Below are 11474 nucleotides of genomic sequence, written 5' to 3'. Positions count from 1 at the left end.
AATACTCAACTAGTAGAACCCCCGAACTAAAGACACCAATCACTGTTGTACTCCCAAGCAGCACTCTATGCACATAGATTTTGACTGACTGCCAAAATATATTTGGAAAAAATAAAATACAACAGTGAATAATAAAGCGTTACGCATAAAACAGTATTATGTTTATGACAATGACATCATATTATAGTTAAGAAAAACACATTACAATAACAACATCAAAACATCAACAACAGCAGCAACAACAAGAATAACAATAATAATGTGTAGTAACATGCCAGCAGTCATTGTAAAAGGATGTGATGATATGATCGTTTGTGATCATGATCGTTTGTGTGCATGTGTGTGTGTGTATGTGTGTGTGTGTGTGTAATTCTGACTAATGTCTTCATACATTTAACATTGTGGCAGTATGATGGGGCTGCAGAGCTCTGTATGGCACATACTCACTCATCTACACACTCACCACACACACCCACTTATCTACACACTCACCACACACACTCACTCATCTACACACTCACCACACACACTCACTCATCTACACACTCACCACACACACTCACTCATCTACACACTCACTCATCTACACACACTCACCACACACACTCACCACTAGGGATGAGAATTGATAAGATTTTAACGATTCCGATGCCTTATCGATTCCTGCTTATCGATTCGATTCCTTATCGATTCTTATTGGGCAAGGGGTGAAAAAAAGAGCACAAACGGGTTTATTTACATTAATTTTCTTTTATATAATTTTCTATAATGCTGCACACACCATATACAGTATGTATATACACATTAAAAAAAAATAATAACCAAAAACATTTATACATATTCCTCTTGAACTTAAAATAAAACTTACATAACTTAAATAAAATGTATTCTGTTTAATTTAAACATGTTCCTAGAAATTAACCTAACGAAAATCTGGGGCATCTACCGTAGTAAAAGGGTGCAAACCTTTCACCACAAACTTAGTCACTGCTCGGTGACATTCGTTGATCCTCTCCTCGGTAATTTTATTTTTCCCTGCCTCGAAGAAAGGATGGGCTAGAGGTGTACATGACGTGCTAGCTGTAGCCTGTGACCCAGACAGACTACCAGCCTCTGAACTGGTCTGACAACGTCATCAGCTAAATTGGATGGAAATGGAGATTATCTATATAGTGAAAGCTCATTTACACAATGAAACAAATGGCACTAACAAAATCGCTGAATTTGCTGAGCTGACATAAAGCCACATTAAGAGGGGAGGCAAACACTACCTCTGCCTCAATGTAGGGGGCTGAAAATGGAAGATTCTATAGCCAAGCTAGCGTAGCTATATGCTAAGTTTAATAATGGATTAAAGCAGCATTAAGGAGTTTTTCCCTTGGAGCTCCCCCTTAAGGTTTGGAGGTATTTAACGTTTACTTCAGTGTCGTAAATACCCAGTTACGATAGATGCAGCCTCGCATACACTGTATTGATGACCAGACGAAGTCAGAAACCAACAAATTATGTCAACCGATAAGGTAAGAATATTCAAAGATTTTACATAAATATGACTGCATAGTTTTATTCATTGTGATATCGGAGATGAATGCTAACATAACTAAAAGAATGACAACATTTAGTTTAGATGAAATACCGATCGCGTTTTCAGCCTATACATTGTGTGATCGAATACAATATAGTTGACAACACCAAAACGCTACATATTCATAATTTACATTGGAACATGTAATTCATTACAAGCTAGCGAAGTTAGGTTTCCAAGGTTGTAAACTTCTAAAGCTTACCTTGCGTGTGATTGACTAAGACTAACGTGTGAAATCCTTGGCGTGTGAGACACTGATTTGCATGCTAGTCTGAGACGGTCGATGACTTTTGGCATCTACTAAAATAGGGTGACCAGACGTGCTCTCTTACCCGGACAGGTCCTCTTTCGAGACCTAAAAAATGCGTCCAGCAGGGATTCCAAAAACGTCCGGGATTTTGCCTTGTCGGATATCTGTGTTTATCTGGGTCTTTCACAAACTAGTTATTACGCCCTTACAAGGTTTGGAAAGGGTATTTCCCTTACGTTCTACCTTCTTGCGCGAGCTCTGACTGTAGAGAGACTGTCAATGGTCGATAGCCTTGTCAGTGCTGGCAGATGTACGATAATTATCCTCTAAATACGATCATTCTGAGCCTTTGGTAAATGTCGTCGCGGGGGAGGGCTATACACTACCCCTCCCCCGCAACGAAGTGTCCTCTTTTTCACAAACTAAAATCTGGTCACCCTAACTAAAACTACAAATCTCCGTGAGACAGGGATGACACTGATAAGGCTACAGCCTATTCTTTCATTAATTACATAGGCAGGGATGTACATCACAATACATCAATTTTCGTTGTTTTATCGACATAGGACAGATCACAATAGCTAACGTCAAAGACAGTAGAAACAGTTTATTATAACACTGTATTAGCTAAATTCGAAAGGATAATTAATGCATGGCTAATGGTGTATGAGGTTTGGATGTCAACAAGTTTTTTTTCTATGGTTTTATTGCAGGAATCGACGTCATTGTCAACATCTGCCTCTTCTGAGGTAGAGACAGGTAGGGGACCTTTACATTGGTGCACCTGCAGTAATTGCAGGGAGATGACAAACAGACCAAGAAAGGCTCTGCTGCCGCCAGGCCCCTGAAAACTCCGTCAGCAGCATGGCACATATGCAGTTATATGTTCTTGACCCGGGCGTTTTACGGCTGGCATGGGCTGCATGGAACGATGTGTTTGCTGTTGATGACGAACAGGAACCAGGGGTGGAGCAGCGACAGTACAGACATGCGGCATACCGCCAATTTGTACTGTGGCAGCATGGCCGCTTGGGTGAAGGCAATAGGGTTATTATTCCGAGCTGCTGCGTTTGGAAGATAAGAACTGCATTTCCTGACCCCCTGGGTCAATATGTTGGCTTCAGGGTGCACCGTTTGGTGTAAATAGTTTTGTTATTTATGTTCAATGTCAAAACATGTACAGTTTGATGGTCATTGTTTTTTATTTACATATAAATAAAAAAATATTTCTTTTTACGACTCTTGAATTATTTGCAAATTATTTACATACACAGCTATGAAAGAATGGAATAGTTTAGAATTCACTTTGGGCACCACCCTCTCCCCGTGAAACCTGAGCCGTGACAAGTTCAAATGTGGATGGAGGCTGCGTTGCGGCAAGCAAACCTAAGCGCCTGGGATCATCAGGCCTTAGACCCTGTATTCTGGGAAGGCCCATTCCACTTCCCAGCCTCTCAGCAAGGATGGCCTTCTGCAGGTCTGGAATGTAATGGTAGCCTTTGCTCTCCTTCAACACATATACATTCCAGTGCTCGGACTTCTTGTTGAAGTACTGTCTGTACCTAGTAAAGTAATTGCACAATTCCACAACTGTTTAGGTAAGAACTAATTAATTATTTTTGGTAGTACACTACTGTTATGGCAAAGCTTACATTCGGTGTCCATCCTTGCCACGTGCAGGAATGCGGTGGTTGTGATAATTGTAAACGATTGCTGCAAGCAATGTCTGGGTTTTGTAAACAGGGGGGCTGTAGGCAAACCGCTTTCCTGCATACATGAGTATGTGGTTTTAGAAATTCTCCAAATCTGAAGTTGTCCTGAAAAACACATACATAACCCGAAAGGCCCAGTCAGTGACACACTTCTCACCACTAGATGCTACTCCAGGAAAAGTATCAGATGAGGCTTCATTTCAATTTCAATTATAATGTGCTTAGCAGTCAGGCCTAAGCAGCTGATTTTGCACACAAAACAAACATGGAAAATCACCCAGAGTTATACAATTATTGTATTGGTAATGGTTCTACAAGACAGACAAAAAAAGTTCAGAAATATGATCATAAGTGCTTGTGTGTATGTGCAAATGTATGACAAATACTAGCATTTGCATAACTATAGGGGCATACCTGAAACTTTTTGTTGTTCTGGAGTTTCTTGTATGTCCTCACCTGGAGGATTGGGTGTTGCCACATCAAGCACGGCTTTATCCATGCTTATCTCCAGGAGTTGGTTGATGTTGGCAGTCATAGCTGGGGCACTGCAAAGCAGCAAGATATGTACATAGAATCAATTTGAAGATCAAAAAGGAACAACTGCATCATGTTCTCCTAAAACGTTGTCTTCTCCTGAAAGACCAAAATATTTGTGATTGCACCCTTCAACATAGCAGTAGTTCAACCTGAAATGCAACTAGAAACTGAAACATACCGTAGATGAAGAAAAGGACTATAGTCTTCATCAGAGCTGTCCCAATCTTCTTCCAAGCCCTTCTGATTAGGATCCTCCCAGCAATCATCCATGTCAATACTGTAAATAAAAATGATTTACAAAACACACACCCACAACACCATAAACTTGAAGCACAAAAGAACACGAACTAAGATGGTTTCATGTGCAAGACTTACATGCTATTCCTCATATAATTCGCCTCCTCCTCATCCAGAGAGTCATGCTGCTGCTCTTCAGCAATGCTCAAGGAGTGCATGCTGTGAATATAAAACGAATCTAAATAAATATATTCATCAACAAAACAATGCATTACGGTCGCAGTTGTAAGACGAACTCACCTAGATTCTAGCACACCAATCGCTTCGGTTTCTTTGCCCAACGGTTGAACACCTTGCATAGCGAATTATTTGTCCCTGATTCAAAAGATAAATAAGTCAGTCACAACTTACAATGTCCTGCATGGCTGGTTTAGAAACGCAGTTCTAAGATACATACCCATCTCGGTCGGACTCTTCTGAAATACTAGATACAGGCGGCGGTGGTGGCTGTGCATGTCCCTTGCTGGGAGTAGACATTCCCTACCGCTTTTGATAGAAAGAACCAATTCAGTATGTTTGCCGCTACATCTTTATATATGTTTTCACAAATCACGGCATTCAAGTCAGGTAACACACAAGTAGCATACTAAGCTAACGAAACATGAACCACAGACCAACTGGCTGTAAGGGAATGCTAACAGACAAAGTCAACTATCGCTAAATTCCTTGGAAATATCTGGAATATCCTGAGACTAGTGGAGCTTGGGTGGCAAGTTAGCGATCACAATAACATTACAAAGAAGTGTATACGACGTTATTACTAGCTACTCGATTATTACTAGCATCATTGTCCAAGCGTGTTATATAACAAGATGTCTGATATCGCTAACGAGATGTCTTGATAGCGGCTAAGCTAGGGTGACCAGACGTCCTATTTTACCCGGGCGGACAAGTCCTCTTTTACCTGGACAAAAAAGAGGACGTAAACCTAGCATCAATGTCCAAAAGTGTTATAATAGGGTGACCATATTTGAGTTTGTGAAAAAGAGGACACTTCGTCGCAGGGGAGAAGGCAGGGTATGCTAGTGTTTAGCATGCTGGACCCCGCACCCTCCCCCAGCGACGAAGTCCTCTTTTTTAGAAAACTAAAATCTGGTCACCCTAAAGCCTAGCAAAACCTATTGGAATGTGCTTTCCTCGAGTATGACAAACTAGCGAGTCAACAACTTTGATAACACAGTCAAACATCAAGCAAGAGACAGTACAAACTACTTACTAATCCAGCAGAAAGATGGCTAGCTGTGAATCGAACTTGTATCCAAATGTGTCTTTCAGCTCTCTCCAACGAGTAAAAGCTGTTCCGATTGTGACCCTAGTCCGATCTCTTGCTCTGTCGGCCTCTCTTTTTCTCTTCTTTGCTTCATCAGACATCGTCTTCTTCTGTTTCTTTGGTGCGTTCTCCATGATGAATACTGATGAGACTTCGCTGGCTTCTCGTTTATACTGTAGCTGCGAGCGTGGACTGGCACTATATGACATTGCGTAATCACTGCCAGAAAGCAGGTCGAAGTACATCCGCCCCCAGATCGGGCGGCCTCAGAATCCTACATAGCGGAGTTATTTCCCCACAGACCCCCGATGGCAATGGCGGAGGCGCAAATCGCCATATTAAAAGTCATTGTAGCGGCACAATTTTTTTCAAGCTGTTATTTTAAGGTACAATTGTTGCATACTGTTACTTTAAAATACGATATGCTCAGTTTAATAATGGGTTGACACGAAAACGCGAACGTTTGCTGATAACACACGCCCTCCGATAATTAACACCGTTACGATCAAACATTTCTCAAAACTGGACTTTCAATCCAACGTGAAGTGATCAATAATGGGAGACCAATGCCGGAGCTAAAATGTATGCTTCAAACGAAGGGACAGAAGATAACTTGATCGACTACACACAATAAAGGCAAATTGCTTCACACAGTGAGTGGTTGTGATCACTTTTGAAGAGTTTACCTTGGACAGAAAGAGATGAAGCGCCGACATTAGCTGAGCTGCTGCATGCATCGAAGACATGACATTCCTGTAATTTAATTCCATGCTGTGTGTTCAAATGCTTATTCATATTTGTTGTATTTCCTCCCTTCGACGAAATATACTTTTTACACAGGTTTACAAGTGGCGTAGGTGTCATTTTTGTCGTGTGAAATAGAGCCAAACTTTAGAACGCTTCTGCCTAGTTGCCATGTTTGCTGCAGTCTGAAGAAGAAACTAAAAAAGTTCGCGCAACGCCACAAAGGACCGATAGCAGAACCGTTAAAGAATTTGGCTGACGATTCCAAACAATCGGTTCACTAGGAACCGGTTCTAAAAAAGGTTCTCGATTCTCGATTCTCATCCCTACTCACCACTAGGGATGGGTATCGTTTGGTTTTTATCCGATACCGGTACATAACCGATACTTTTAAAATGATACCGGTGCCTAAACGGTGCCGGAACCGATACTTTTATAAAAAAAAAAAAAATTACGATTGACGACATTTAAGAAAGGCTTTTTTTATTGCCAAATATATGAACTGTTTAAAGTAGATTATATATATAAATAAATACAAAACACTTTTTAACTTAAAACTTAAATAATATATGAACTGTTAACAAAAGTTTAGACTACACTTAAATGAATACAAATAAATACAAAACACACACACACACTCTGTACACACACTACAGCTTCAATACTTCAGCAATTCTTTTGTAGAAATATCAGCATATTTGCCTTGTCCGGCAAAATGCGACACCTTTCCTGACTAATCGCATGACCTGCACAGGAGAAAACCCTCTCCGATGCTGTCGATGAGGCCTGTGTTTTTTCCGATACTGGTGCTAAACCGATATTTTTAAAACGATACCGGTGCCTAAATGGTGCCTGAACCGCTACTTTTTTTTTTTAAAGCACAAAGCGACGATTGACGACATTAAAGAAAGGCTTTTTTTATTGCCAAGGCAATTTTTTTTCTTCAAATTGAACAATATATGAACTGTTTAAAGTATATTATAAATATGAATACATACAAAACACTTGGCTTCCAACTACAGCTTCAAACTTTTTAACTTCAAACTATGAACATTATATTAACTGTAAACAACAGTTTATAGTATACTTAAATAAATATAAATAAATACAAAAAACAGCTTCAAACTTCTTTTGCAAAAATATGAGCATATTGGTCTTTGGAGTCAAAAATGTATTATTTTGTTTGCATTTATTTCATGAAATTTCACCATTTTATGATTAGTTTATACCTATCTTTTCTATCTTGTTTATAGTTACTCTTGTTACTTGAACACACTGAGTACTAGAAAATGTGTACTGCCCCTTTAAGAGACTACCGTTGGTAGTTTAGCTGTCATCTCCGTATATTTTTCAGTCTTCGGTTGCTGATCTGCCGTTGACTCTTGCCTTCTCTCCCCTCTTTTCACGCAATTATTTTGTTGCATTTGCTGCACGTCGCGATGTTTGAATCTTTTTGTACTAAATACAGCCACACTTTTGACCGTTTACCTTTCGGTATTTTCTCTGTTAAAAGGTTGATGGCTAGTTTTGTTTGTGCTTGCCTGCTCTTCACTGTCATATCAGAACCGGTTCCAATACAACCGGTACCTACCCGGACAGAAATGCAACGCAGATTTCGGTGCTTCATTTCGGCATTTATCAGATAAGACTGTTGCTATGAAAACACCAATGAGCGTGAGCGACACAGGACAAAGTTGACATTGGGAGCTGGGGCAGTTTTACATGTGCCCCACAGAATCTGCCTAGCGACCGTGTTCAATTGGCTCAGGCACCGAAATGAAGCACCGAAATCTGCGTTGCATTTCGGTCCGGGTAGGTACCGGTTGTATTGGAACCGGTTCCATATTGGTACCGGTTCTCGGTACCCAACCCTACTCACCACACACACCCACTTATCTACACACTCGCCACACACACTCACCACACACACTCACTCATCTACACACTCACCACACACACTCACTCATCTACACACACTCACCACACACACTCACCACACACACTCACTTATCTACACACTCACCACACACACTCACTCATCTACACACTCACCACACACACTCACTCACCACACACACTCACTCATCTACACACTCACCACACACACTCACTTATCTACACACTCACCACACACACTTACTTATCTACACACTAACTCATCTACACACTCACACACACACACTCATCTACACACTCACCACACACACACACACACTCATCTACACACTCACTCACTCCTCTACAGACTCACTCATCACACACACCACACCAGCTCTATAAGTAGTGGCTACTTATCATGGCATTCTAAACATGACACGTTTAAATGTGCTTATTGTCCAATGTTGCCATCTAGTGGACAAGATTAGCATGGGATGTTGCGCCTCTGCTCTTGCAATGATCAAGTTTCCATAACTGGGTGTTTATTTAGAATGGAGTATTTTCTTCATACATACATACATACATACATACATACATACATACATACATACATACATACATACATACATACATACATACATACATACATACATACATACATACAGACAGACAGACAGACAGACAGTGTAGCAGCAATTTCTAATTGCCTACCACTGGTGGCTGAGATGGATTTAGTTCTGACGCGTGTAGGAAAGATGAGAAGTAGAGGTGAGTCCTCATCCATTCTTACACACACACACACACTTGCACATAATAATAAAGAGAGATAACATAAGAATCAACATAAAGGTTAATTTGGCTCCTACAGACAGACAGACGTCACTCTCCTTATGTACAGACTGCATGGGCAGAAACACACACACACACACATTAACACGATGCCCTTGAAGAAACACAAAAGCCAACATCATCTGCGGTGTCGTAGTGCCCCTATATTTCACTGAAGGGTTTTACAATTCACAGGGGTTAAAGCAAAAAAAAATCCTGAGCCTGAACTTTTTTTGGTGTGTGGGTGAATGGGAGGGGGGGGCATCGTCCCGTGGCGTGGACACATTCGCAAACAAAAAAACAAACAAATAAACAAAAAAACATTTAGAAATGAATGATAGCAGATTATGGTGAGACTTTTGAAACTGCAATCCCAAGAAAGGTCAGCAATACTACTCCACCTCACTACAATATGGTACTAACACATGTAGCATTTACGATTTCTTTTGATATCAAGTTTTGCTGCTAAGCTTTGTCCTTGAAAGGTTACAAGATGACCTACAATCCCAAGGTGACATGTTATAAGGGTATGTGAAATGCAGTCAGTGGAAGAAGATTTGATTTGGAAGCATTTAATTGAGAATATATGAAAAAGGACAGCGATTCACTTTTTAAACCGTTGAACTGTAGATAATAATGTAGTTTTATATTGCAACATTTCCATAATTACTGTGTTCAAAAGAAATAATCGTAAATGAAATACTAGGAAATTAATAGAAAATATATCAATAAAATAAATAACAAGCAAAACATTAAAATGTTACAAGAACTGGTAACTTAAATGTTGGGAAATAAATACAAAACAGGACTTTGCCGTTTTTTTAGCTTTTCCGAAATACGTCTTTTAATCTCTGGTGTCATGCCGTGTGTGTTAAAATAGCTGGCATGCTGATTGGATATCGACAGTTTAGTCAAAGCAATTGTCTTCAGCTATTTTTTGGCATAAATTCACGACGGGTTGGCCGGGCCTGAAAGACAGATCTTGCTATGCGATGAACGTGCACACGGTCAGTTATTGATGCTGGTACATCAGCTGTGGTTGTTGCTCCCGGTAACGGCGGAGCACAAACGGCTGCTCTATGAGCAGGGTCTAACTCATGACGTGGAAGCACTTTTTTCCGGGTCGTTGCATATAGTATCTTTTTCGAGCACAAAGTGCAGAAGCAAGCACCTGCTTCTCTTAACTTCTTAGTTACACCAGCTACCAAAAGGCTTACTGTCCTTCCCTATCTCTTCTATCCATGCCCAGCGCCATTTATTTTTCAATCCTTTATCAACTAGGAGGGCATCTTCCCCAGGATTCATGAACTTACTCTCCATCCTACTCTCCTTCGGTGACATCTCTCTACTCGGGCATCTACGCAGCATAGGCAGAGCGATAGAGAAAAGTCGGTGTTTGAAGCACTTTTTCCCAAGACCCGCCCCAATCTACTTCTGATTGGCTAATAATGTTATTTTGAGAGCGGGAGAGTTGTTCTCCTTTCATTTCATTGGCAGACGAACTCCTAAACTCGAAAGTGATGGTGATGATATCGAGACGATATTTTATATATAAGACTTTTTTCCGCAGCCAAACGCCGCACGCAGGAATACTTTAATCCCTGAATTCATCCATCAGTTCATCCATAATTTACCAACAACTAAAGAGAAAACCATATGACCTTGGGAATAATAATTACATTATGCCCTGCATGGGCGTCGCCACAATATAACTTGGGGGGGTCACGTCCCCCTCACTTTAAAAAAAAAGTCGTTTGGACCCCCCCACATTTGCCATCAAAATATTAGTGCATGACTGGTCTACTAGTCCAGCGTTCTTTCCATTGCTCCACAATCAAATCCGTTCCACTTTATCGGTAGAGGGAATACCCATAGCAATCGAAATCCACGCCGCGTTTTCCTGGTTTCCTACACATAACGCACCAGATTCAACTCCCATACTCTTTGATTGAAGCTTTGCGCTAGCTGTTCCACAGACGAGATGGAAGGAGGGTTTTTTTTTCGAGGAACAGGAAAGTAAGTCAGAGTTGCCCAAGTTTTCCCTTTTGTGGCCAAAGCACCCTTATGAGACATTCTCTGGCTATAATAGCATTAAGTCACAAAGATCCTTCTGCAAACATTATGATTATAGCTAGATAAGCAAGCTATTTATCTACAACTAGCACTAGGCAATACCATACTTTATTTACCCATTACAAGTGGAACAGCATTTGTTGATTTCTTATTCTGGGACTGAAATGTGTTCAGACCTAGGCGTCGGCAGAAAGCGATGACCAGGATGTTTTTTTCAAGTAGCTACAAAAAAAATGAAGGTGGTTTATTTTTTAACAACCGTGAGCTAATCTGGAGTTAACGTTAGCTAACATGCTAGTT

At 40.5% G+C, this 11474-nt stretch overlaps 1 long non-coding RNA gene across 1 annotated transcript; it reads right to left on the bottom strand.

Annotated features, from left to right (window-relative positions):
* Window positions 1–3260: 3260 nt before the first annotated feature.
* On the bottom strand, window positions 3261–4027 carry LOC116220766. Its single transcript, XR_004163845.2, has 3 exons — window positions 3962–4027; window positions 3488–3652; window positions 3261–3397 (listed from the first exon to the last, which is right to left on the bottom strand). It is a non-coding gene; the product is annotated as an uncharacterized LOC116220766 (long non-coding RNA).
* Between the last annotated feature and the right edge of the window lie 7447 nt (window positions 4028–11474).

This window comes from Clupea harengus, chromosome 6, assembly GCF_900700415.2.
Source record: "Clupea harengus chromosome 6, Ch_v2.0.2, whole genome shotgun sequence".
Lineage (NCBI taxonomy): Eukaryota > Metazoa > Chordata > Actinopteri > Clupeiformes > Clupeidae > Clupea > Clupea harengus.
Note: the sequence above shows the minus strand (reverse complement) of the source record. Positions and strands in the feature narration are given on the sequence as shown.